General features: G+C 43.7%; 1 protein-coding gene across 3 annotated transcripts in view; it reads left to right on the forward strand.

Moving 5' to 3' along the window:
* The window catches only part of LOC124711684, a 316,172-nt gene that overhangs the window by 100,071 nt on the left and 189,510 nt on the right, over nucleotides 1-26,591 (forward strand). Inside the window, exon 1 of one of the 3 annotated variants that reach the window (XM_047241894.1) lies at nucleotides 11,174-11,292. The exons of the other annotated variants lie outside the window; for them this stretch is intronic. The gene's annotated coding sequence lies outside the window, so the exon portion shown is untranslated. Of the gene's footprint in view, nucleotides 1-11,173; nucleotides 11,293-26,591 lie in introns of those variants that run through there. 3 annotated transcript variants of the gene reach the window in all.

A 26,591-nucleotide genomic window follows, 5' to 3' on the forward strand; every position in this document is an offset into this window, starting at 1 on the left:
CACCAGCCTTGTCGTCTACTCGTGACATCACTTTCATTCAACCACTCTCCATAGATGAACAGGATAATACGATGGTGCCGAGCGGAAACACCTCTACGATGTCAGGATGGTGTTGTGGAACCTGTAGACCGTCTGTTGGCGCCAATAAAACATGATTAGGAAGTTATGATTTATTCATTCAGATTTACAGTTCTGAGTCTCCTCGTCAGACTCAGCTGACGCCTCGTGCCAGTGAGGCGGAAGAATTCTGTTCACTTCTGGTCAGTTAGGCCGCTTCTCCAACAATTAATTCGAAGTCAGGCAGGCGAAGCAGAGCTGTGTCAGGGTGGCCTCACAATGGGTTAGAACGTCCTCGATCCAATTCCATAAAATGCCGATTACCCGCGATGTCCCATCGGGATGTACCACACTCCCTGACATCGTGTAGTCGGATGATCCTAGCCCCACCGGACAGAGATGCCTTTCACACCCAGAAGTGCCTATAGCGTCAATCAGGAATAGAGGCATCGGACGGCTCTCTCAGCAGGCACTGGTGATGATGTTAGTGCGACAAGCACTGCAAGATGCACTCGTGATAGAAGACCTTCAGTCTCCCCATCATTTTCGTGGTAGGCCACCAATGCAAAGCCCGACAAGTAGTAGGTAGTGATTACTAGGATGTTGTCATCTCGGGAACGGCAAGGAGCGTGTTCATGAGAAGTGTTGGAACATCTAATAAATGGATGTGACAACACCGTAATAATCATTGAACCGAGTGCTCCGGTACGAATGTGATAGATCCTAACGACCAACTGAATCCAGAGCTGGAGAACTAAGGTATTTATGGGAAGTGGTGGGAAGTTAAGACGTGAGGCTCTGTCCGTTATGACCGAAAGTGGCCCGCTTCTCTACTAGATGTCAGCGGTCCTCGTTCCGCTTTGTTTACTTAACAATTTGTTACAAGCTCTTAACTGCACTGTCAAGTGTCTGGTAGGTGTTGTTGCGTCCTACGTATTGCCTGTTGCTTAACGTAACAAGAGCTAACAAATACATGTCTGTCACTCTCTCACAGTGGACGTAACTTATGCCTGGCGGTTGGTTCCGGTTTAGCAACCTGTGCTCGTTTACGCGACCGACTTACGGTGCTGATTGTTTCTTTCTGCTGCGTAGCTAGGTCACCACGTCTGCCTGGTGTCGTCTGTGGCTGCACCATCATGAACTTCTTTTCTGTTCTGTGGCGTAAAAATAGCAACACATGAACTGCCTACCAGCTTCGCAGTTTTCGGGATGCTTGTTCCCAGAAGCTAGACCATAACAACCCTCTCTTTGTCAAGACCGCGTGTGTCAGTGGATTTCTCCATATGTGGCCCGTGCAATTGCTGGAATGTTTCTTTCCTTACACGTCGCGGCCTGCAATGCCATCAGGCGACATTCAATCTCGGAGTGGGTAGCGGTCGCAATATTTGGCTCGTTAGTGTATATTGACTATATCTTTCCTTCTATGTGTGCTTGTCCAGTAAGGTCTGTCACGAGATTCGAAACAGTACGCTTTACGCCGTAAAGCCCCAAACTAATGTCGTATATATGGTAAGATCGCGCCGCATTTTGTTTACTGACTGTATGGCATTGGTGGCCAGATGTCCCAACTTGGGGAAGGTCAGCTGCCAAGTTGCAAGTCTTTTCAGTTGACGACACAGTGTGCGAATTGCGTTTCGATGATGACGAAATGATGATGAGGACAACACAATACTCAGTCCCCTAGTGGAGGAAATCCCCGACCCAACCGGGAATCGAACCCTGGCCCGTTGCACCGCGGTAATGAAATAAAACGTTTTTCGAAACGCAATAAATGCAGCGTCAACCTGGAGACAGCTGTATGCAGTTCTCTGAATGTCGTTATGGATTTGAGGTAGGCACGACGGCATCTACTTTTATTTAATTTTCGCGTAAAATAGTACACGGGATGTTTCACATGTAGACATACCTGTTGGAAGGGCACCTGCATAGTTATGCTGCGGCACTTTTTGTAATACTTTATGTGTTCGTTCTTTATCGATGATGAAGTCCCGTCGTTCCTCATTTTGAAAAACCTGGTATCGAAATGACGGCAGTCCTCTACCAGGTTCGAAGCTGATTCCTCACATTGCTCTGAGAGTCTTCTGGTCTAATCAGTAAGTCAAGTAATTATCGAACACAGTCTGGCGATTTACTGTGATATAGGAAGTATCCAATTTTTCTCGCTTAAGAATCATTAAGATGAGTCTACACCCTTTTGAACAAGATACTAGCGTTAAACAAAAAAAGGAAAGAAAGAAAGCACATCAATATCAAACCATCTGAAAACCTTGCAATTTTTATGAGACGAAAGTGCGGACGAGTCCAATGAACGACGGAAGTTTCAGACCGTACTGTTGAGAAACAAGCTGGTGTATCCTGACGACAGAGCGTCACACAGGACTTTCATCTGTGTTCTTGTGATAGGAGCGAACCAGCATTTTCTGTTGTAGTGCATGTACCAGCCTTGCTAACTTCACATTCCTTAAGCTTTCGGCTAGAAAAATCCCTGGGCAGCGAACCGAGCGTTGCAGCGTCGTGGTTAAAAGTAGTTTCGTATTTTGAAGTAATGGGGTTAAAACCCCAGTCTAGTCATCCCAATTGCGGTGTGTTGTGATTTTCCTAAGTCCCTGCCGGATAATGCTTGTATGGCCTCCTCGGCCTGGCGCCTTTCGTATTCTTATCCAAACAAAACTTGTACTCCCTACGTAATGATTTCGACCTTCCTTCTTCCATCCTTCCGCGGTACATACAGCTTTAATTAGCTCTAGGCATCAAATAAAAAAGCGAATTATGCGTTTTTGAGAGATTACCTGTCGTGCTATTTTCGTTAGAGACTTCAACACATTCGTACGGATCTCTGGAGACCAGTGACGGGACTGTTGGCGAAAGGCCTTAGTAAGACCAAACTTCTCTAATCGGTGGCATGCCAGGACTGCAAGACAGAAATAACATAAGCTGCTTTACGAACACGTATCGCCGGTAGTAATTGATGCCGCATAGTCATGTTGCAAAATGAAGCCAAGTTTGACCGAATGATACAGTTTTGACTTCTGTATCCCACCAGGCGAAGCAATGGCATTTGAGAGGATGCTTATAACAGAGACACAGACCCTATCAACATCTCTGTCATTTGTTCAGTATGATGCTCCAAAATATACGCAGAATCACTGTAATCACGTACTTAACATGAGTGCGTTGTTTTAATTCCAGATAAGGGCGACGTGTTGTCACTCCAGTGACAGTGTCCATACTCTCACTACAGCCTGAAGCGTCAGTTATTAACAACTTCACAGATTTCGGATAGTGGTAACCAGGATCGAGAGGGAGACGCTAATGTCGTACATTCAAGAAAATTTTTATGTCATGGTAGCTTCGCAAATTACAGACTTTGCGACAGCAGTCTGGTTTTAATGTCGTGATACTTAACCGTTTGTCCACCCCCGGTAGCTGAGAGGTGAAAATGAAACGAGACCAAGCATATGCTTGGGATTCACCATAATAGGCAACCCTCGAGAAGACGAGCGTTGGGTGCCGTCAATAAGCCGAGATATCTCACGCAAAGAATAGTGGAAACAAAAAATTAAGAAAAACACCTTTTTTGTATATTAAAAAAAGTTAAAAAAACAAAAAACAAGATGAAAAAAAGTTTCGCAGCAAAGAGTCATCGACAGGAATGAAACGTTTCCTTTGCTGCAGAAGCAACGCACCTTGAAATTTCCACTGCAGTGACAACACTGTTTTTCTTTTCTTGATGCAGAAGAAGCATTATTTGTATTAAACGTTCTTTTAACGGCATAGAAGCCAGGCCGAGAAGGCAGAAATTGGCGAGCGTAAGGATCGGTGGAAGGGGAGGAAGGAGACCCAACAAAAAAAAAAAAAAGTGGTCAGTGCGACAGAATGTCACTCCTAAGGGCCCGGGTTCGATTCCCGGCTGGATCGGAGATTTTTCTCCGCTCAGGGACTGGATGTTGTGTTGTCCTAATCATCATCATCTCATCCCCATCGACGTGCAAGTCGCCGAAGTCGTGTCAAATCGAAAGACTTGCACCTGGCGAACGGTCTACCCGACGGGAGGCTCTAGTCACACGACACTTATTTTTGCATAAACCGTTCTAGTCCCGCACAAAAGCAAGTATGGGGCCTTAATGTGAGATTTTCATTATCATGCGACTGTGTTCCGTTGCTGTCGGCAGTTCTGGAAAGAGAACCTAATACTTCGCAAAGTGATCCTTGGCCAGGACGTTACACGTCGTACTTTGCCATACGAGAACACTGCTGATACCGAGAATCTAGCCAAGCGTGTACCCTATCGCCCAGCGGAAGAGCGTTGAAACATTTCTGTAGCGACCAGTCAATCAGTTCTGCACGACCAGCTTTAGCTGAGTCTAGCTCCACACGAGCGGCATTTCTGCACCACAAAGGTTCTGCAGAGCTTGAACGTTAATGTAACAGATCAGCCACACGCGGCCGAAATTTATGGCTGCGTTACGTCGTTCAGCTGCGTCACACAGAACCAAAAAAAAGGCGCGACGATTGTTCGCAACGATATGTCATTACATTGTTCCCACGAGCAGGGCTGCGAGTAGCCTATCGGATGCATCGGTGAACTTCCAACCGTTCCTAATGTAGATCACATGTCTGGCAGGCGTTCTCTTGCTGTAGCCACTCGAAGAGTGATATCATCGGGTATGTTGCGTACCATCCTTCACGTACGCAAGGCGACGAGCCACTCGTGAAAGGAAGAAGATCCCGTGGACGACGATACTGTTAGTGACACAAGCTCTGACTGGCGAAGGAAATTGGCTGTATCACTTTCGATCCACCCAGACATTTTCTTAAAGCGATTTAGGGAATCCTCGGAAAACCTAAATCAGAGACCGGGTGGGGATATGAACCAGCGGCCTCCCGAACTGCACATCGCTCTGTGCCAATCATTCGTGTACCGCTTGTCATTCTTCACTGGAAGACTGGAAAGACTGTTTGCTTTGAGCATGGGGTATGGTCGTTATCATTACAGATCAGTTTCGCTTTTTGGCTTTGGCGATAAACTGAAATCCGTAATAATCTAATCCCTTGTCATAAGTGAACTGGAAATCTGCAATACCACTTACGACAAGGGAAATTTTGAACAAATTTCATTTTAGTAAAAAGTAATGGTTAAAGCCTGTCCTGTAGTACAAATGTTATGTTCGACCAAACTGCTGATGGTGCACTAAAATCTCGATATCCATCCAGTTAATGACAAATAAATATTACCTCATGCAGCCGTTATTCGATGCTTTCACTGGGAACCTATACACACTGTGTGACGAAAAAAGTTAAGCACGCAGAAGGGAAGCAGGACACAAAATGAATCGTGACGGTTTGAGGGGGTGTGTGATATTATTTCAATTATTACAATAACGAGTCACAGTTACAAAGACCTTGGCAGTATGAGCCCGCGCTGGTCTGGATGCCTACACTGATTCGATGGGGAATGGTGTCATAGAGTCATTATATCCACTACTGGAGCAAGCTGGTGCACAACAGTTGCAATTGGTGCTTGATATCTTGGATACCGGCACTGGAACGGAACTCATATCCGAGCTGGTCTCTCACATATTCTATCGATGACGGATCTCGGGATCTCGCCGGCCACTGGAGTAACTCAGCATCACGGCAAACAATTCATAGACGCACGTGCCGTGTGTGGACGAACATTGTCATGTTGAAAAATGGCACCACGATACTGTACCAAGAGAAGTAACTCATGGAGACGCATATATGTCCGTGCTGTAATGTTGTCGCACTATCAGCCGTGACTTGAAGCCATGTAAGATGACTCCCCCACAATGACACCATGACGGGAGTGCCTCTCTAAAACAGTGGAAGAAGGAAAGCTCTCTCCAGGTCGCCGCCATATTCGCCGTCGATGGTCCTCCGAGGTAGTGAAGAGCAGGCAATAATGCCACGCCATTCATCAGCAGTCCGTGCCTATTAATTCTCGAATGGCAGGTGCAAATGTGAAGGGGTTACGATGTGCCTGGTGCAGAACACACCTATCCACCCTTGAGGTGGTCAGATGCGGTCGATCGGAACCTTGGCGACGAGTATGTCTGCCTTCACTCTCCAAGGTTGTTCAGCATCGAATCACTATCACATCCGTACGCTCCACAAATCTGGAAAACGCACAGTTCACCAGCCGCCCAAACGGAGACCTCAATGATGCCCCATTCAGCCTCTGTCAGATATTGCTAACGTTATCTCACACGAGTACGTGGTATCTCTGTGTCCTTCACAATAACCACTGAACTCATGACGCTGTTCAAGCTCCATGTGTATCCTACCAGGTTTGCTAACAATGCTAAACACGAATAACTCTGGTGGCCGTTCTACCTGTCACAGACAGTTATTTACATGCAGTCGATGGTGTGTACGTGTGCGATATTACACCGTCATCAAACCGTCTTTCCCGTGTGTTTCACTGACAGCAGCCTTTGCGTTTACGACATTTGGACCGAAGAGTGGACAGACAGAAACAAAATGAAAGTGTCATTTGGCATATGTACACACACGCGCGCGCGCGCGCGCGCACACACACATACACACGCAAGCACACACACACACACACACACACACACACACACACACACACACATACTACTAAGTCGAAACAATACAACTACTAACTTGATTGAATGTTGGTCACCTTCCCACCTTTCGAACGCAATACAGATGAGGTTCTGCGTAGCATGAATTCAATAAGTTTTTGGTAGGCTTACAAAGGTATATGACACCGGATGCCTGTCCACAGTTCTCTCAAATCCAGTAAATTACAGACCGGTGGTTTATAGACGAGAACCTGGCGCCTGATAGTAAGCCAGATTTATTTCACCGAGGTTAGAAAGATGAGAAGATATCGACATGAGTTCACACTATAATGTTCCTCAAGCCATTACAGCACGCCTTTGGCCTTCTGACACTGACAGTTATCCTGCTGGAAGATACCATCGCTGTCGGTGAAGACATCAAGCATGTTGGGACGCAGGTGGTCCGCAATAATGTTCATGGCGCCTTCAATTACCACTACAGATCCGATAAAATTCTAGTCGAATCTCACGAATAGCATAACACTGCCTCCACCAGCCTCCGTCCGTGGCGCAGTGCATATTTCGAGCAACTATTCATCTGAATGACGGACCCGACCATCGACGTGGTGTAACAGGAAACAGAAATCACATGACCTGCAGACACGTTTCCGCAGATTCACGAACCAATCTCGATGATCAAGTGCCCACTGCAATCGTAAATGACCATGTAGTTGGATCTACATGGTAACATGAAAGGATCATTTGTTGTGGGGCCCCATGTATAAGATTTTGGGCTGAACGGTGTGCTCCGAAACACTTGCGGCTGCACCAGCATTATGCCCTGTCGTCATTTGGGACACAGATTACCGCCTATCCTGTTTAAGAGCGGGCAAGCCTCCGAACTTAGCAACCTATGATGAGTCGTGGACACTCAGAACCTTGTCGCCTACTTGCGGTTTCAGCGTCATTCAATCACTTTCCACAGATGCTCACAGCCGACCACCTTCACCGTTTCCGAGATGTCAGTTCCCAGGCGCTGTACCATAATGCGATTCATTGGCAGAACACAGGTACGTTGTCCAAGACGCGAAGCACACTAGCGACTGCGACGGGTCGCTTCGTGACGTCAGAAGTTGCCTGCTGGCGCATGCGCAGTTCGAGTTTGGGATGCGACGCGCGACTGTTGCGGCAGCTGCCGCAGCACTGCACCAGTGAGCAGTGTTGCGACGGAAGTCGCACGACACAAAGACGTACGGCTGCCAGAAAGATGTCGAGCCAGTCAAGGAAAACTGAAATGAGCCACTCACAGGATGTGATGCTCTGTGAGCTGGTCTCGCAACATCCTTGCCTTTACGATTTGAAGAACCCTAAATATAGAGACACTATGTTCAGAGACAGAAATTGGTGCACAGTTGAAACTGGCAGGTGAGTGAAATATATAATATTTTCCCATTAATGCAAATTTTTCAGGCCTGTTATGAAAATCAGTATAATCCATGCAGATGTAGAATTAGAATTTTCGCATTACCCTTTTTTGTGACGATAAAAATTGAAAACGGCAAGTACATTATAAAATGAACAATCTAAAGTACAACGAGAAAGTTACATTTTACAATACCTTCACTTTGAAAGTAAACGGTAGATTGGTGTCTTGATGATACCTTCTAGTTGTGAAAAACCACCACCAGATTGTTTTACAGCTTTCTGTGATCAATAGATGTTCGTTTTTGAGGAAGGCGTTTCTCAACAGATTGCGCAAACAGTATGCTGCAATAAGTAATTTGTCACATTCACTTCAATTCATTGGTAGAAGATGGTGCTCAAAAAACTTGTGCCAAAAGTGCACTACTGTTTTACAAGGCCCTTCTGGTCTGACACAGTTCACAATTGAAATTCGTCTTTTGTAAATCGTGGAGTCATCTTTTGGGTGCAGATTGGCAAGATTAAATGTTCATGTCATCCATAACGATGTATGCTGTGAGAATATAAGAATATGGAAGTTCATTTGGATGGGAATAAAGATTCAGTCGGCTATGAAAGTTGCCTTAGCTTGTTCCAAAAGTTTCTGCATGGGAGAAACTGACAAGTATAATTTGGGGAAATTTCGTGAACAAGCACGGACATTATTTCTTCCACATTTCTGCCAGTGTATACTGTAGACGTTCAGAATCAAAATTCTAGAGATGTTTAAGGTGTAACCCTATCTTGTTGTCAAGAACTTGAAACAATGCAATGACGCTAGTGTGCACTTATTGTTAATAAACTTATCTTTCATTGGAATTTTAGGTGAAATGTGCAAAAACAGCTGGAGGAATATTCGGGACTCGTATCAGAGAAATAAACGAGAAAGAAAGCTTGGAACAGGTTCAGATGCCTCAGCAAAACCAAGAAAATGGGTTCTGCTTGATCACTTGGCTTTAAGAAACCTACATTTCGTGGCATTTTAAATGAAATTGTCAAGAGCATATGGAGAAATATTAGTAACTCATACCGGAGAAATATGACACAAAATGGTTTCATTAAGTCCAAATGTGTCAGCGAAACAAAACAAATGCATTCTCTATCGTGTGATGACCACACGATTCTCGTTGCGCGTCGACAGAACTGGCGGCTAGTCGCGACGCTCCCGGAGATATATGAGCCCAAATCTCGGAAACGGAGATCGATATCATTCTGATCTCAACTTTAAAAATAATTTCGATATATTAGCTTCTTTTCATCGGCAACGATATATGACCTAACGTAAACCATACGTAAAGTAGCCAGCGACCACATTTTTCACTGTACACAATTCAAATTTTATGCAGTAGGTTACTTGTAAATTAAGTATCGAAATAACTGTGACGAATATCGGAAAAATAGACACCTCATTATCAAGCTGTGATGTGAAACTGTAAGATACGCAAACATCAATTTTTTGTGTCTTTTGCTTTCCTCACAATTGATAGAGAAGTAATATACAGCGAAAAAAAACGCGCAAAACCGGAAGAGATACTTTTCAATTTTTTAAAGTAAAAGGAGAATCTGTATCGAAAAACTAACTCTGGGAGCCGATGTAACTTTGTTGCATTAACATACAGTATTTTTTACAGCAAGAAAATCGGAATTTTTATTTTTCTTATGTATTTGAATCCGCCGCCGCCGACCGGAGCTTGGGAAACAGCGACGACTCCAGTCGTGTTGCGGCCATGTCGCCGTCTGCCAGGGTGGGAAAAGAGGAGGGGGCAGCGTCGCAGTCGCAGCCAACTGTCGCGTCTTGCACAACGTAACTGACGGATGATATCGAAGAAGTACAAAGAAGGGCAGCTCGTTTTGCATTATTGCGAAACAGGGGAGATAGTGTCACAGACATGATATGTGAATTGGAGTGGCAATCATTAAAACAAAGACGTTTCTCGTTGCGACGGGATATTCTCATCAAATTTCAATCACCAGTTTTCTCCTCCGATAGCGAAAACATTCTGTTGGCACACACCTACATAGGAAGAAATTATCATCACGATAAAATAAGAGAAATCATGGCTCGCACAGAAAAATTTAAGTGCTCGTTTTTCCCGCGTGCCATTCGAGAGTGGAACGGTAGAGAGATAGCATGAAGGTGGTTCATTGAACCCTCTGCCAGGCACTTTATTGTGAATAGCAGAGTAATCACGTAGATGTAGATAACGAACTATCCTTCATCGAAGTAGCTAATGTCAGTGAATTTCTGCGTTTGCAGCTCGTATCGTCGCTACAGTGATTCCCCGTTTCTTTCTACTCCGCGAGTGTGCTTTCCTTACCGATTCACGAGCGCGCAACGCCACTAGGCGTTTCTCAATATCGCCGTGGGCAGTGGTGATGATCTCTTGGCTCATGAATGTAAGTAACAGTGATTGTGTACTTCCATTATTAATCCAGACTAGTACTTACGCGTTTTCTGACATTCACATCTTTTAACAGCAGCAGGTATTTCTTAATTACCTCATTGTCAACTGAGGGAGTAAGTTATTGCAAACACTGAAGTTCACTCGCTATATAATTTCAACCAGCGTTTCCATTGGAGTTAGGAAGAGTCCATAGTTTGTGTCTTCTTTAGGTAGTGAATTCTTCAGCGTATAATTAAAGTCATCAAAGCCTAAGAATGATATCGTGAAGTAATTTAAAACATTTCAGTCCAATTTTTGAAGACAGACAAGACGTAAAAAGCTCCTTGTAATCCCGAGGCATTAGCGCTATCTGTATCCATCACCTTGGCCTATTTTCGTTGCTCTTGAAGAAACATTAAGAGTGTGCCATGTACGCCAATAAAGCGCAGCGAGGGGCATCCGCGGCTGCCATCTTCGTCATGCCTAGTCTATCTTCTTTCAGTCTCTGATTACTTTTTAGATAACAAGCGAAACCTTAGACAAAGGATAAGAAGTTAAAACGTTAAAAGGAAGACGTCCGGTTTCGCGTTACACCTTTTATAGCAGGTGTCGTACTTGATCCTCAGGAGGCAACTAGATAACACGCGGCTTACCTAACCGGACCAGGCGGGTGCCGGGCATATCAGTTGAAAGCCGGCGTTCGAGTTGGCTGCAGCCCGCTTTAAGTGCGTGTTTCTAGGACATTCGCCATTCTTTCTAACCTGTTTCAAAGTCTTTTACTCGCAGACTAATTTTCAGCTACGTCAGAACGCGAAGTCCTCCGGTTACGAGTGCTTCTTGAGGTAAGTAATCGAGAATTGCAGCTGAACGAAAGAGTCCTGCTTCGCCGTCTGCGCTAACTACAAGGCGAATATGTTTTTGTTTTTTTTTTGTTTTTGTTTTTTAGTTCTGATCGTGGCCACTGCACCACTGAGTTGCGAGAAAAGTTCGCCATAATTCAAGTGTTCTCTCATTCCTCAACAAATCATTAAAGCGGAAGGCTGAAGGATAATGGTCGCTGTGGCGGTCGTGATAAGCGTTTCATTCATTTATGCGCGTAAAACGAGTGATTGCTATACATTTCTAGAAGTTAATTAATTAATCTTATCGTGACTTCGCGGTTCTTCCTTAAGCGTTCAGTACGAGGACAAGATGAAGACATTTTGGCACAGAGGTAGCGTTCGTATCAACTATGATTTTTCGCTGTGTTGGTACGTGATGCAGACTATGGCATGCCAAGTAATAAAATGATCTGTGGAATAGTTTTCTTTACACGTCCTTTAAAAGTCCTTGAAAAGCAGTAGTATTGCGTGTGTTTCGTTTAGTACCTAACTTGGAATTTTGAGCCATCATAAAAATATTTATTTTGTCCATCGCAAATTTACCGGAAGATGAGAAAAAAATGAAGGTTTAACGTCCCGTCGACAACTGGGTCTTTAGAGACGGAGAATAAACTCGGACTGTTTCGTTCAGGTTGAAGATCGAAACTGGCAGTACCCTTTCAAAGAAACTATCCCGGCTTTTGTCTGGAGTGATTCAAGGAAATCACGGAAAACCTACATGTGGATGGCCGGACGCGTATTTGAACCGTCGTCCTCCCAAAAGCGAGTCCAGTGTGCTAGCCACTGCGCTACCACGCTCGGTCGAAGCTCGATGAACGGTCATTAGGAGTCTTCTCCTTTAATTGTAAAAAGAGAATGGCTGAGTACAAACATGACCGTACTGCTCTTGAATATGATCCATATGAAGGACTTCTTAAAATTGCTACATCTGATGAAAACAAAATGAGTGACGGCGTCTATCGAAACACCATTACTATATAAGTGACGCCACTATTCGTAATAGTCAGATGATCAAACATCCACATAATGTGCGTGTTTGAAGTGCAGCTGCTCATAATATTCGCTACATGTTTATGAAAAGAACTAATACGTGGAAGCACACAAGGAAGGCAAAGACAGGTTAGAAGTTAATGTCCAGTCTACGCTGAAAGCTTTAAAAATGAAACACAAGCTCGACCCAGACAAGAACTGGGTAGAAAATAGGCCATGGTTTGATTCAGAAACTGTTTCGGCATTCTCCTGACGCGATTTAGGGCAACCGAATTAAAAACTAAAACTCCACCCTAAAGGCCATGAAGGCCCAACGGAACCGACCGACCGCCGTGTCATCCTCAACCACAGGCGTCACTAGATGAGGCATGTACTCAGCACACCGCTCTCCCAGCCGCATGTCAGTTTACGAGACCGGAGCCGGCCTCCAGGGCAACCAGAGACAACCTAAATGCACGAGGGGTGGCGCCATGTTTCAGACATTAGACACGTATTCGGTAGCACTAGGTTTCAGAACCGCGCCCAGACCTCCAGATTTAGGTATTCCGTACTTTACCTCTACCACTTAAGCAAATAACGGGATGGTTCATTTGTACAGGTCAGGGCCGATTTCTTTGCGATCTTCGTCCAATCCCAATTTGTTCTCCGCCTCTGCTACACTCGTCCTCAACGGAGCGTTATACTCAGATATTCCTTTTCTTCAGAAGGGGAGACCAACACCTCTCCTCTCGAATAGTCTTAACTCCAGAGTCATCAAGCTTACCGTAAAATACTAAGAGGTGGTCGCCGAAGCATGCACAGTAGAAATGAAGTTTCGGTGTGTTACGACGAAAAGAAGCCCTCTGTGGCAGGAATGACAATACTAAAGCTTCGAAACTTCCTTGAGAAGACTTTCCTGCGTGCTTTCCCCTCTTTTGACTTGAAGAGGCAATAATGTAATGCTGCTCGACCTAAAGGTGGCTTATTTGAATTCTGGCACTGAAATAAATTTTCTTTGTCAGAATTTCGCTGACGAGGAAGGAATGGGTGGTTTTATGTTTTTATGACCACTAGTTTTTATATCAATATCCTGGATTGAATTCCAAAAGTAATTGTCGTCTCTGATGGGTTGGGGTCATCCAGCCGACAGATTGGACATTAGTGCCTCTGGAGAGGAGGAGGGCATTGGGTCGGTGCCGAGATTTACCCTTATTATTCTCACTTCTGCATAGTTACACTTTCATGACAATGTTTACATTTAGATAGTTACAACTGACTGCACAACTAACGTGTTGGATAATTGCCACTGCGTACAAAGAAACAAAAGCATTTCGAAGTGCGCAGTCAACGTTGCCGGCGATTCGAGTTTCTTTTTCCTGAGCTCTCGACCAAGGACCACTAGAGCATTAAATATTTGGCTGTTCTTTTTTGTTTTTTTTTTTTTGGTAAGGGGTAGGCTCCATAATGAAATAATTGTGAGGAGCATTATTTAAGTTTTTCGTGGCGCCATAATTTCGATCTTCTAATAAGTGCTGTTGGTTCACTGTGAAGTTCAACATTGATAAACTGCCACATGGCGAGATTATGGTAAAGTACAGAAGTAAATCGAGACAACGAAATGTTTCTCCTAGCACGAGTACAGCGTATAATCCACCTCAATGTAGCGAGTCATAAATTTCTTGATGCACTAGAGAGATGCCCGAAATGTAGTCCCCTCGAATCTCTCTAGATGTAGAATATTTTCAATAACGGAATCTGACCGAAATGAATCTTTTACGCGAATGAGGACATTAATTTCGATGGATTCCACGGTATGATCCATCTCCATTAACCCTGGAACACTAAAGGCGAGAAAAAGTTGCATTGCTACTAAACTATCGTAAATTTTACTACTCCAAATTTTATTCAAAAGAAGTCATAATTTATAGTTTATGCACTAGTTAATTACAATTACAAGATCTCCAGCGCTTTGTTACATATAACATCAGTACAAAATGTTCTGTTTTACACCATACACTGATAATTCCAGATTTGCGGACATCGCGAATTGTTACCAACTGCATTCGTAAATTTTAACGAGGATTTAGTAATCTAGGGTTAAAAGACATCGTGAGAACGAAAGTGACATCACTTGCTCTCAGCGATGTCTCATAGCACTGTTACTGTTCAGAATATATTCGAAATGTTAATCAGAGTATAGTACCATTTGGTACGCAGTCTTATATCCAGTCACAGACATGAACACATACGGTCTACTGTTCTTTGACAGCGTCATGAAGGTCATAATTCAACTAAGCTCGAATCCTTCCGCAATCTTTCAATATTCATAATTCTCCTCAATACATGACATAAAGTCTCTTGTCTGAGATACCGGTTTAAATTTCGCCTTTACGGATCGAAGTGTTTCCGCTTGTACAGCAGACCTCCAAGAGGTGAATTCAACCTCATTTCACTTTCCGAAATCCGATAAACGGAAGTCATACATTTTGAACATCAAACTGATTGCTGTCTCACGAGAAAGTTTTTGATCTCGTAACCACATAAGGAAATACGTCACGTCGCATTAGGAGGAAACAGGTAGTACATTGCCGCGACATCCGTATAAAAAGGACACAACGGGAATAAAGCTTTCTTCATCCGCTGCCAGCCCAGGAATTGAAAACAGCAATAACGATAAATGGTAGCTTTTTATTCTTTCTGTATAGTTCGAATCAATCAAATTCTGGTTGTTGTGAATATAAATTGACATTCACAAATCAAGATAAATATTCTAATTGTTTACGGAGAACGCAGAGGATCATGACGAGAACAGCTGAGCTGCACGTACAAAGGTGAAATTCATTACTCTGGGGTAAGCTGAAAGATGAAGCCTATCAACAAATTCCCATAACCCAAGAAGTTTTAAACCATCGTATTGTTGCAGTGTGTGCGACGATATTGCCTAAATCTCATGTCTGTCCAGAAGTCATCGCACGAGCAAACGGAAACGTGTGTTAACAGTAGTCACTGGCCATTTCGAACACACTAAGCAAGCGAAGTGACACAGTGCTCCCTAGTGGACTCGAAACCGGACGGCGGTTCGAACGTCAGTCTAGTCACCCAAGCGTAGTTTTCACTAATGGTAAACGTCTCGATGGTTCCTTCTTAAAAGGACACGGCCGATTTCCGGCCCCGTAACTTCGCAATTCGAACTTGTGCTCAGTTTTTAGCGATCTAGTCATCGACGGGACGCTGAATCCTGATCTTTCTTCGAACACCCGATGACTTGAATGGAATGTCATAGAATTGTCTATGATCACTTTCTTCTGTGATTTCAATTTTGTTACTGTTGCAGAGGTAATATTACAATGTTAATGTATACGATTATATCGTAATTAAACTTCTGTTGTTTTTGAATGAGAGGTTATTATATAGCAAACTCTGTACGTTAATTTCCTTTTTCACTGATTCATTCCATTTATAAAATTCACCTTTCGTTCAAATTCTGACAAAAACATACCATAGTTTTACCGCAGTTAACTGATGAATTATTCTTAGGCACTAGGTCTTTTGCGTTCCAGTTGGTGTGTCAGTCTGAAGCAAAGTATGATTAGTCACAGTTTTAAAATAAACTTCTCACATCTTTCCCGAATTTGTAAATAGCTGGAGCGCCTAACCAGTCGGACGCGACATTTCCATTCGAGGCTCCATGCCCGACAGAACACTCCTAATTGCTAAATACTGTACGAATTTCTCCGAAATTATAAACAGAATTTCGGAGATTAAGACACGGTTGAATTCGTCTCTTTGAGACTGTAATTCCACTTGAAATACCTAGTTGATACTGGTGTTCTTGAAATTAACATACAGTAGCTATGCTGTGAGACTATGCGTCGCTTTCTTTTGTATAATTAATTGTATGAAAATAAGATTACAAACTCTTAAATAGTACTGGAAATTTTCTAAGTGGACAGCTTAGCTGAATTCCTCTTTATCCAAGTCACATACGTCAGTAGCTGACAGGCTATCCACGGACGACCATGTGGGTGCTTTATCAGAAACTGTGACAAAATGCAGGAACAGCTGCAGTACTGTTGCAAAACTGGCAGTGAAGCTCAGAGTAACAAATGTTATGTAATCCGCGTGGTTACACAAAAGTCTCGATACTGTTCGATAGCATCATCACCGAGGAATCAATAAGATCAGTCTTAAGTGTTAAATTTACGAGAGTGGTTTGATAAGTCTGGTAAATTTCCATGAAAGAATGGAACGTTATTGTTGCGCCTCATGGTTGGTAACCTTGATTATTCCAAAGATCCTATAAAGAATTTCAACAACGTACATCGTACAGTTCATTGTCGACAGCCGTCTGAACTGATCAGCGTGTCGACTGCGATTGAAAATGGAGAAAGCCGGGTTTCGTGCTGTTATTAAATACTTTCATTTGACGCATTGAATTGCACCGTGAATCAAAATAGAACTGGACTCCGCACCGTCAATGATGGCCACAAGAAGCGCGCTCCGGCCGTCCAATTGAGTCCACCACAAAGGAAACCATTGACAAAATCCATGATATGCTAATGCAAAAGCACCGAATAAAAATTCATGAAACTGTTGAGATTGTAAGCATCTCAACAAAGTGAGTGCATAATATGCTGCAAGCGAGAATTGGCTACGAGGAAGCTATGTGCGAGGAGTGTACCTTCGATTGCTAACAGTCGATCAAAAGCACATCCGTCACAACATTTCAGTGCAGTGTCTGGTAATGTTTAATCACAATTGCAAGATTTTTTTGCGCCGATTTGTAACTGTTAATGAAACTCGAATCCATCATTACACACCAGAGTCAAAACAGCACTCAAAACAAAGGAGAGACTGGTGAAAGTGCACCAAAGAAGGCAAATACTTTCTTGTCAATTGGTAACATGATGGGCACTGTTTTCTGGGATTCTCAAGGAATAATACTCGTAGATTACTTGTAAAAGGGCAGAAAAGTAACTGGACCCTATTATGGTTCATTGTTGGCTCGTTTGAAAGTTGCGTTGGCTGAAAAGAGACCAAGGTTGGCACGTGAAAAACGCTATTTCACCAGGGTAACGCACCATCCCACAATGGCGAAAGTGCGTGACTTGAGCTTTGAACTGTTTCCTCATCGATTCTATTCGTCAGACGTAGCCCCCAAGTGACTTCTTCCTGTCCCTAATTCGAATCTTTGGTTTTGCTGGGAAGAAATTTTCATCAAATGAGGAAGTGATAGTTGTAGTCAACGAGTATTTTGTAGAGCTTGACAGAATCTATTTTTCTCATGGGATGAAAAGGTGGGGGACGGCTGGACTAAATGTATATCCCGCAAAGGTGACTATGCCAAGAAGTAGGATGATTTGCTTAAGAAACAAACTTTTTTCTTGTTTTTTTACCATACTTAATAAACTAACGTCGTATAGGATTATCATCGACAGTGATTCAAGGTAGAGCGTCCACATAGATCTGCTTGAGTCCATTTGTATACCCAGTACTTGAGTGTCATTCCTGACTGTGGGATCCTTCCCAAGTTGAATTAGCCGATGAGGAAGATAAGACTGTAAGTACATCCATAGCTGTAATGGAGGACAGTGGGACGTCAGCTGGTATAAATTTATATTAAAAAATGAAAAAATTCCTCCAGCTGTAATTAAGGCGTAGATTTTATTTTGGCAACTAGTTTCAACGTCGTAACAACGTCATCTTCAGGCCCTATAAAATATACCATACATACAACAACCAATGTGATATCAGTAATCTATGAGTTATTGTGTAAACAAATAGATTATAAACATATTGCATAATGGGGGAATTCAATAAAATTAATTACATTTTGGCAGTTTTCATTTAATGCAATCATTCTGGAAATTAACCATTTATGTGGTACCAGTAAGTACAATTGAAAATATATATACATGATCATTTTCATTACAGATCAATGTCAAGCATTAAATGAAATGGGAGTATATATAAAAATGTGATAGGCTACAGGAAAGATAATATGGTTAGTTGGTTGGTATGGGGGAGGGGACCAAACAGCGAGGTCATCGGTCCCGTCGGATTATGGGAGGATGGGGAAGGAAATCGGCTATGTCTATTCAAAGGAACCGTCCCGACATTTTCCAGGAGCGATTTAGGGAAATCACGGAAATCGTAAATCAGGATGGCCGGACGCGGGTTTGAATCGTCGAAAGGCACTATGCTTCAACTAAGTGCTTATTCTTGAAATATCTACTACTTCTATTCCAAATGAGTCAAGCAACATTATTTCCAAGGACACTTATCTCCCGTAAAATCATTAACCTAAAGTTATTGAAAATCAGTCCAAACAAGGACGCGAACCGAGGGTCGTGATGTCTGCCGAAGTACGTACACCCTATCGCACAACGGTACTGTGCCTGTTAAAGTACTGACGTAGCTGTAACTGCTGTTACCATGTTTCATCTTCTTCTTTACTTTCTTTTTCACATTCATCCAAAACAAAACTGACGTTTTCGGCAAGGATCGTATTCTAGCCATTTATAATTATTATTTGTGTGTGTTGAGACGTCCAGACCTCATGAAGACCCTGGCAACCCAACAAATTAGTAATAATAGTCTTGGTAACGTACAAGGTTCGCCAAGAGCTAAGGTACACGCTTTCAGGAATGATAGTACTGGTGATTCTGAACAAAAAAAGTACGTTTTTATTGAATAGCCCGAAAACCGTGGGCTGTGACGTAAACGAGTCACAGTACCAAAATTAAACTGCATTAAATTTCCTACAAATAAGTTCCTACTCATTTTTTCCAAAGCGCTATCAGTTTGCGCGATTAGAGGGAGAAAATACTGAAAATCTCGCGCGACGCGCAAGCGCTGCAGCTTAGATAGATTTTTTAGGCCAATTTGAGATGGTTTCTCGATGTGACAGATCACAAGTGTCCTGTATCAAATTGTTCGTCTCGAATTCATCTACATCACTGTGGTACATTGTAAAACAATAACAGTGCACCGTATAATACAGAAAATAAACAACAATGTAGCGCACATTAAAAGTGTTCTATCTCGGAAACCATTCGAAATAGGGCATATCTCCATATGAAGCTTTGTTCAGTCACCAATACTGTTACCCCTCAAAGCATGTACCTTTCCTCCTGACTGAACTTGTATTTAAGTGTTGTGTATTCTTCGGTACCTACAGATGAACGCTAGGGGCCCAAAACGCTTTGCGAGTAAATTTTTATAAAATCAAAAACACATCAACAATGAGGCTATTGCTGTATATACACAGACCTTAGTTGAGGGTCAATACTGTCTTGTACAAGCACGCCGAAAGAAAAAAAGTTAGCAGTCAACGAAGAGCTATTCAGACAAGTAGACTTCGTAAACCAGTGAAATGTGCTGGATGCCATGAGACTGCAGTTAGCTGCTACTCCTTTTTTTTATTTTCCAATTTTGCCGCCATCTTATGTTTTGTTTGCCGTTTGAGTGTGCTCTGATTTCGCAGGAGTGCCGAAACAGCGATAAAGAAATGTAGGCCGCGTCCTACGCGCGGTCACCGTCTAGCGCTCGCCAGATAACGACACTCACCACGGCCAACTGCATCGCGTCACTCGCCTCTGCAACGCTCCCACTGGTCTGTAGTTCGCAACTCGTCGTTCAACAGAGCCATGGTGGTCACGCGACCACCTTTTCTTGGTGTGTACAGGTGTCATAAAAATAAATTGCAACGAAACATAATTGTCTTGCCTTATATCATACTTCCGAATCATAGCGTGTGAGTTGCGTAATATAGACAAACTCGTGAGGTCAACAGTACATAACAGAATGTTACAGTGAGGGGAGGTAAATGAAAAATGGAAGGGAATCGTATTGGAAAATTGCATCTTCTTCTACTAGGAATATGCTTCTTCATAGTACTACTGGTGTTCAGTAGCCTTAGTGTGAATATCATGTACGCGCTTGCATTACCAAAGGCGTAAGACGTTTTCCATATGTTAGTAACGTCAGAATACCTCACCAGCTTAATCTACGGGAATCTTTTCAGTGATTATAATAGTAAATATCTTATCAGATAAATTTATTGAAGTCTTTTCAGTGACTATACTAGTAAATAATACTTACATTTGTCACACAAAAAATGAGTCCACAACAGTTTAAGCGACCTGCATCACAACCTGACCAACATACATACATATCTGTCCTGCGTAGGCCTAGCTATTTTGTGGCGTCATTCCACACTTATTCACTGAAATAACGGTGCCTTTGAAGAATAACATTGCTAAGATATGCGGTCTACACCAAAATGTTGTTACTCCTCTGGATAACCCCGCAACCCTGCGGTGCTTAAAGACAAGGGCAGTAAGTGAATTACGTGACTAGTGTTCAAGCGCAACGGGAGTGTTCGTCGGTGTTTAATAGAAGAAAATTTTCATTGCAAGCACGCGAATTCCACACTTTGTTTCCACAAACCACTGCGCTCGTCGAGTGCTCGTTAACTGCTGTAGTTAAAGGGCATCGAAACGGGCGGCAACGTGGCGGAATAGCTAGACTTCAGTGCGGGAGATAAGACTCCAAAAAATTGATGATCTGGTGATAAGCGGTCGCGCGGTTCCAGACTGAAGCGCCTAGAACCGCTCGGCCACAGCGGCCGGCTGACTCTCTCAGTATAACAGAATGATAACCTATTTACTAAACACACTCGTGGTCGCACGTAAGATTCACATATAAGATCTTACTTTTTATTTATGGGTGACCGGTTTCGATCAGCTTCAGAGATCATTCCTTGGTGAAAGCGATAGTGCATAAATAAAAGATGATAACTTGTATTCGTCCACGACAGAGTTTACTAAATAAATTATAATATTATTAGATCGCCGTTTTCCTGGGACAATGTTTCAAAAAATTACAACAGAATGAGACAAGCATATTATACCACATGTCCTGTCTCCTAGGCATTTACATCTCTACCCCGCAAGCCACCTTGCAGTGTGTGGCGTAAGCTAATTTGTGTACCACTGTCACTTGTCATCTTTCTCGTTCCAGTCCCGAACAGTTTGCGGGAAACGCGGGAAGAACCACTGCTGCTAAGCCTCCGCGTGTTCTCGAATCTCTCTAATTTAGACATAGTAGGAAGCAATGTACAGTACTGGCCATTAAAATTGCTACACCAAGAAGAAATGCAGATACAAAACGGGTATTCATTAGACAAATATATTATACTAGAACTGACATGTGATTACATTTTCACGCAATTTGGGTGCATAGATCCTGAGAAATCAGTACCCAGAACAACTACCACTCGCCGTAATTACGGCCTTGATACGCCTGGGCATGAGTCAAACAGAGCTTGGATGGCGTGTACAGGTACAGTTGCCCATGCAGCTTCAACACGATACCACAGTTCATCAAGGGTAGTGACTGGCGTATTGTGAGGAGCCAGTTGCTCGGCCACCATTGATCAGACGTTTTCAATTGGTGAGAGATTTGGAGAATGTGCTCGCCAGGGCAGCAGTCGAACATTTTCTGTATGCAGAAAAGCCCTTACGGGACCTGCAACATGCGGTCGTCCATTGTCCGCCTGAAATGTAGGGTTTCGCAGAGATCGAATGAAGGGTAGAGGCACAGGTCGTAACACATCTGGAATGTAACGTCCACTGTTCAAAGTGCCGTCAGTGCGAGCAAGAGGTGACCGAGACGTTTAACCAATGGTACCCCATACCATCACGCCGGGTCATACGCCAGTATAGCGATGATGAATACACGCTTCCAATGTGCGTTCACCGCGATGTCGCCAAACACGGATGCGACCAACATGATGCTGTAAAGAAAACCTGGATCCATCCAAAAAATGGCATTTTGCCATTCGTGCACCCAGGTTCGTCGTTGAGTACACCATCGCAGGCGCTCCTGTCTGTGATGCAGCGTCAAGGGTAACTGCAGCCATGGTCTCCGAGCTGATAGTCGATGATGCTGCAAGCGTCGTCGAACTGTTCGTGCAGATGTTTGTTGTCTTGCAAACGTCCCCATTTGTTGACTCAGGGATCGAGACGTGGCTGCACGAACTGTTAAAGCCATGCAGATAAGATGCCTGTCATCTCGACTGCTACTGATACGAGGCCGTTGGAATCCAAGCACGGCGTTCCGTATTACCTTCCTGAACCCACCGATTCCATATTCTTCTAACAGTCATTGGATCTCGACCAACGCGAGCAGCAATGTCGCGATACGATAAACCGCAATCGCGATAGGCTACAATCCGACCTTTATCAAAGTCGGAAACGTGATGGTATGCATTTCTCCTCCTTACACGAGGCATCACAACAACTTTTCACCAGGCAACGCCGGTTAACTGCTGTTTGTGTATGAGAAATCTGTTGGAAACTTTCCTCATGTCAGCATGTTGTAGGTGTCGCCACTGGCGCCAACCTTGTGTGAATGCTCTGAAAAGCTAATCATTTGCATATCACAGCATCTTCTTTCTGTCGGTTAAATTTCGCGTCTGTAGCACGTCGTCTTCGTGGTGTAGCAATTTTAATGGCCAGTAGTGTATTTGGCGAGTCTTCGAGGGATGCACCCTCTTGGAACTTTAACAGTAAACTAAGTCGTCATGCAGAACGCCTCCCTTGCAGAGTCTGCCATTGGTGTTGGTTGATCATCGTGGCTACTAAATGAACCTGCAATGAAACGTGCTGGTTTTCTTTGGATCTTCTCTATTTCCTCTACCAGTCACATCTGTTACGGATCCCATAATGACGAGCAATATTCAAGTATTCGCCGAATGAGTGTTTTGTCGGCTACTTTGTGGATGCACTACGTTTTGTAAGGATCCTTCCAATGAATCTCAGTCTGGCATCTGGCTTACTCGCGATTACCTTTAGCTGGTCGTTCTGTAATGGGCGTCAAAAAATACCCGTTCCAAGGCCGTACAGTCCGCAATCGGCACGCCAATCAGTCAAAATCGCCGTGACCACTGAGGCAATCATCCCACCGATGCACCAGGATGAAGATCCGGTTTGCTAAAAGATCGTGTCCTGCTGCGTGAAGAAGTCCGTAATGCCTGGTGCACGTCCTCGACCGACAGGAATCGTCGACCCTTCAGGTTCTTTTTCAAGGGACCGGAAGTGTGAAATAGCATGTGGAGAGGTCAGAACAGTTTAGCGGGCCCTCTAGTGTTTCCACACTTGAGCTGGCGTAACTTCTGAGTTACGAAATTTGCGATGCGGGGACGTGCGTTATCATAAAACAGTAGCACCGCTTCACAACAGTGGTTTTCGACGAATATGCTATCACACACGCATCCCCGATGGTTGTCTATGTTGTGTACCGGTGTTTGTCCTTCGGCAACCAAGAGGTCCTGTGTGGACGCATTTAGTTGTAAGTCGCCATAGTTCACGTTTCCACATTTACCACAAGCACGTCGGAAGACACGATGACCACACTGATCCCTTGCCTACATGTCGGTGCTTATACACCAGCATCGGAATCGCGCTACGTTGCATATACGCTGCAGCAACACCCTCAGACGGAAACTTCTGGTCGGCCCCTATGATTCAAATCGCTCCGTACACATACTCCTAGGACATTGTATGGCAGCAACTGCTTGCAGTGATTGCTCTGCAATTGTGTAATCATACAACAAAATGGTCTTTCTGTCTATGTACTCGCAATACGTTTGTTTCTGTTGGACCTGCACCAAGCGTCGATCCTCAGCACGTCTTCCTGCATTTCGTAACAATTTTCTAGCCTCGCAACTTCTCTGTATACAACAGCAGCACTCGCGAAAAGCCTCATGCAACTTCTGACGTTATCCACTAGGTCATTTATACATATTGTGAAAAGTAATGGCCCTACAACACTCCCCTGGGGCACGGCCGAAGTTACTGTGCGTCCGAAGATTTCTCTCCGATCAGAAGGACATGCTGTATTCTGTTTGCTTGGAATTTCAGTTCAGTCACACAGCTGATCTATATTCCAAGTCAAGATACACGGCATCTACCTCAACGCCTGTATCTACTGCTTTCTGGGTCCCGTGGACGAACAGAGCGAGCCGGCTTTTTCACGATCATTGTTTTCGGAACCCAAGTTGGCTCCGACTGTGGAGACTTCCGGTCTGCAGAAAAGCTGTAACTCACGAGTATAAAACATACTTCAAAATTCTAGAACTGACTGACATCAGGTATATATATATATATATATATATATATATATATATATATATATATATATATATATATATATATATATGCCTATAGTTTTGTACATCTGTTCGACAACCCTTCTTGAAAACTGGAATGACCCGTGCTTTTTTCCAGTCATCAGGAACACTTCGCTCCTCGACGTACGGTACACTGCTGCTAGATGAGGGCCAAGTTCTTTCGCACCCTCCCGTCGGGTCCAGTGGCCGTCCCTCTGTTGAGCGATTTCAGTTGCTTTTCTATTCTATGGTCACTTATTTCGATATCAGCCATTTTGCCTTTCGAGTGACGATTTAAAGGAGGCTCTACAATGCAGTCTTCTTCTGTGAACAGTTTTGGAAAAAGACGTGTAGTGTCTCGGCTTTTCTGTGTCGCCCTCATTTTCAGAGCCATTATGGTCACAGAATGTCTGGACAGATGGCTTCGATCCTTTTACTGATTTAACGTAAGACCTAACTTCTTAAGATTATCTGTCTAGTCGATAGACAGAGTTTTAGATTCCAGCTCGTTGAACGCTTCACTCATGGCTCTGCTTACCCTAATTTTGGTTTCGTTTAGTTTTTATTTGGCTGCGAGGCCTTGGCTACGTTTAAATTTGCTTGAAGGTATCTTTACTTTCGTAACAGTTTTCTAATATGGCTGTCGAACCACGGCGGATCTTTTCTCTCACAATTCTGCTCGATACATACCTGTCTAAAACTTATTGCACAATGCTCTTGAGCTTTGCCAATTGATAGATAACGTTGTTATTCTGGAGATGAAATTTTCGTGCTGACCACTCAGGTAGTCTAACATCTAAGCAGAAAGTTCTTCCTGCCTTTCTTTGTATTCCTATTTACAGCTGTATTCAGTGATGCTGTAATGGCCTTATGATCACTGATTCCCTGTTCTAGGCCGGCCGGGGTGGCCGAGCGGTTCTAGGCGCTACAGTTTGGAACCGCGCGACCGCTCCGGTCGCAGGTTCGAATCCTGCCTCGGGCATGGATGTGTGTAATGTCCTTAGGTTAGTTAGGTTTAAGTAGTTCTCAGTTCTAGGGGACTGATGACCTCAGAAGTTAAGTCCCATAGTGCTCAGAGCCATTTGAACCATTTGAACCCTGTTCTATGCTGAGTAGAAAAGTTCAGGTCTGTTCGTCACCAGCATCTCGTCTCCAACCAAAACTGTAATATGACCAGGAAATTTACGCGAAGTACTCTCCAAGTTTCCTCTCCATTGTTGCGCCAAGAGTGCTGCTAAGACAGGGGGTCTATGAAAGCATCCGATGACCATAACTGATCCGCCTTTAACACTTATCTTCTCCAAATTATTTCGCATTAGGAATCTGTCCAAAACTCATTAGACATTCTCGTATTTTTTTATATCTACAAACACGCCTTCGCCACCAGCGTTCAACCTATGTTTGCGATCTACGTTCCAATAAGAATTTTGTATTTCGTTGCTACTGACGTCTGGTTTCAGCATCCTGTCCTCTAGTTTATGTTCCAAAACGTTTGATTCACGTCGGACGATCTGGATGCGAATATCATTTGCTCGAATTATCCAAAATGTTCTTCAAACCAATAGCGAACAACTATGGCCCGGCCACAGGGCGCACTGTCATCCATAAAAATGAAGTCCATGAATGGCTGCAAATGGTCTCGAAGCAGCCGAAAATAACCATTTTCTGTCAATGATCATCCATTTGGCCCACAGGACACAGTCCGTTCCAAACAAATACAGCCCACACCATTATGGAGGTGTTAGCAAAGGCCCTCGCGTCGGTCGTTTTCCGCCATAGCTCATTAACTCCAAATTCCACCGCACTGTCCTATCGGACACGTTTGTTATACTTCCCACATTGATTTCTGCGGTCTTTGCACGCGGTTTTGCTTGTCTGTTAACACTGACAACTCTACAAAAATGCCGCTGTTTTCGGTAGTCAAGCAAAGGCCGTCGGCAACTGCGTTGTCCGTGGTGAGAGGTAATGCCTGAAATTTCGTATTCTCAGCACACTCTCGACACTGTAGATCTCGGAATATTGAATTCCCTGACGATTTCCGACATCGAACGCCCCATGCGTCTAGCTCCAACTACCGTTCCACGTTCAAAGTCTGTGAATTCCTATCGTGCGGCAG

This window comes from Schistocerca piceifrons, chromosome 1 (genome assembly GCF_021461385.2).
Source record: "Schistocerca piceifrons isolate TAMUIC-IGC-003096 chromosome 1, iqSchPice1.1, whole genome shotgun sequence".
Lineage (NCBI taxonomy): Eukaryota > Metazoa > Arthropoda > Insecta > Orthoptera > Acrididae > Schistocerca > Schistocerca piceifrons.